The following is a 1,982-nucleotide window of genomic DNA, read 5'->3' as shown; positions in this document are numbered from 1 at the left end:
GGGAGCAACTAGAGCAGGGGTGCCCAAGTTCGTTCCTTGAGATCTACCTTCCTGACACTCTTAGTTGTCTCCCTGTTTCAATACACCCGAATTCAATGAAAGACCCGTTAGCAGGCTTTTGAGTCTTTGGATTCAGGTGTGTTGGAACAGGGAGACAACTAAGAGTGTCTGGAAGGCAGATCTCGAGGACCAAACTTTGGCACCTCTGAACTAGGGGATTAAGGACCTTACCAAGGGGCCTTAGTGATTTTCCGGTCAGGCTGGGATTTGAACCGAGAATCCTCTGGTACCAAGCTCAACACTTTAACCACTAGACCATCACCACACCCCCTTTTTTACTTTCACTTTTAATACTCTGTGTGCTTCTTACCCTGTGTGTTGCTATCCAATGGTGCTGGAACCTCAATTTCCCTGAGGGAGTCTTCCCAAGGGATTAATAAACTTCTATTGAATCTAATCTAATCTACATCATGTCTGGATTGGACTTTGTGTGGTCTATAGAACTCAAGAAATTGAGTACAGGTTATGGAGGCATTATCTGTGTGTGTTGGGGAGTGGTTGGAGATGCAGCAGGGTTGGGGTCAGATATGAAGGATGTCCTATTTCAATGAGTGGTGTTGATTTTGCTGGGACTCTAATCTTCAAGCATCTCTTACTGTCAGCACTGAACTAATCACAGTTGTTTAACTGATAAATTTCCATCACTGTATTCTGACAACTGTGGTGCTGCTCTTTTGTTCCATTTGGTTAGAATGGACACAGCAGATGGTCACCCCCACTGAGCCTGGTCTTCATGAGATTTCCTTATGTAATAAAAAAAGCTTTGGAAGTTTTTATTTATGACTTGATTCAGTTCAGTTTATTTATATAACCCTAAATAAGAACATAAATCACCCCAAGGTGCTTCATAAAGCTAAGGTCTAACCTTACTCACCCTTGTGCGTTTCTTGATTGCAGGAAGAAACCTTGAGCAGACTAGACTCAAAGGGGTGTCCATCTGCTCTGGACATACTACCAATGACAACTTGACAAATAAAATGTTGTTAAGCATGTCAGACGGAGAAGATGCATCTACATGTGTATCTGATTACTCATGACGTCCAGTGATGGTATTAATTAACACCACTGTCACCACTGTACTTGCTCATGGGGTGGGTAAGATCTAGATCTTGCATGTGTGTAGCTACTTGAGGTGACTTATGATTTGTTGCTGTATGAATTATAGGAATTTGCCAATGCAAACTGTCAACCTTAAAGAACATTTTTTTTTTAATTTTGCATTGTGGCCCAGATGTGTTTGCAGTTTTTCCTCCCCGATGTGTTTGCAGTTTTTCTCCACAGTGGCAAAGATTAACTGTGGTCTTTGGTTTTGATCTGGAACAGAGTCTACGTCGGCTGTCTGGCAGTAATAAGGATCATGTTAGACTTTCAGTCCCTCCAGTATCGTGTTTAGGTCTTTAAAAACAATGTGGATATTTTACACCTCCTGTATTGTTCCCCAAATCAGCCCGAGCAGCTGAGACGATCACGTTACACAGAGGTATGACCTGCCAAACAATGTGCAAGTCCACAAATACACATACATACCTGCACACACACACACACACACACACACACACACACACACACACACACACACACACACACACACACACACACACACACACACACACACACACACACACTGGTTTCTGCAATGCTTTATGGTGAATAAAACTTTGTTCTGAGTTATATTTTACATTTACTGACATGCTGTTATTATGTTTCTTGTATTTTAATATTTTTATGTTGCTGGTCTGAAGGCGCTATACCAATGAATTTATTATTTCATTCTCTCCTACTGTTCTGGGTCCAGGTCACAGAAACACTAAACCAAGCAGTAAAGAAACCATGCTTCCCGATCCTCACCCAAGTCTGCCTTTGGGATCCCGAGGCATTCCCAAGCGAGCTGGGGAATATAAACCCTCCTGTGTTGTCCTGAG

This window comes from Thalassophryne amazonica, chromosome 3 (assembly GCF_902500255.1).
Source record: "Thalassophryne amazonica chromosome 3, fThaAma1.1, whole genome shotgun sequence".
NCBI lineage: Eukaryota > Metazoa > Chordata > Actinopteri > Batrachoidiformes > Batrachoididae > Thalassophryne > Thalassophryne amazonica.
The sequence above is the reverse complement of the archived record's forward strand: the minus strand, read 5'-3'. Positions refer to the sequence as shown.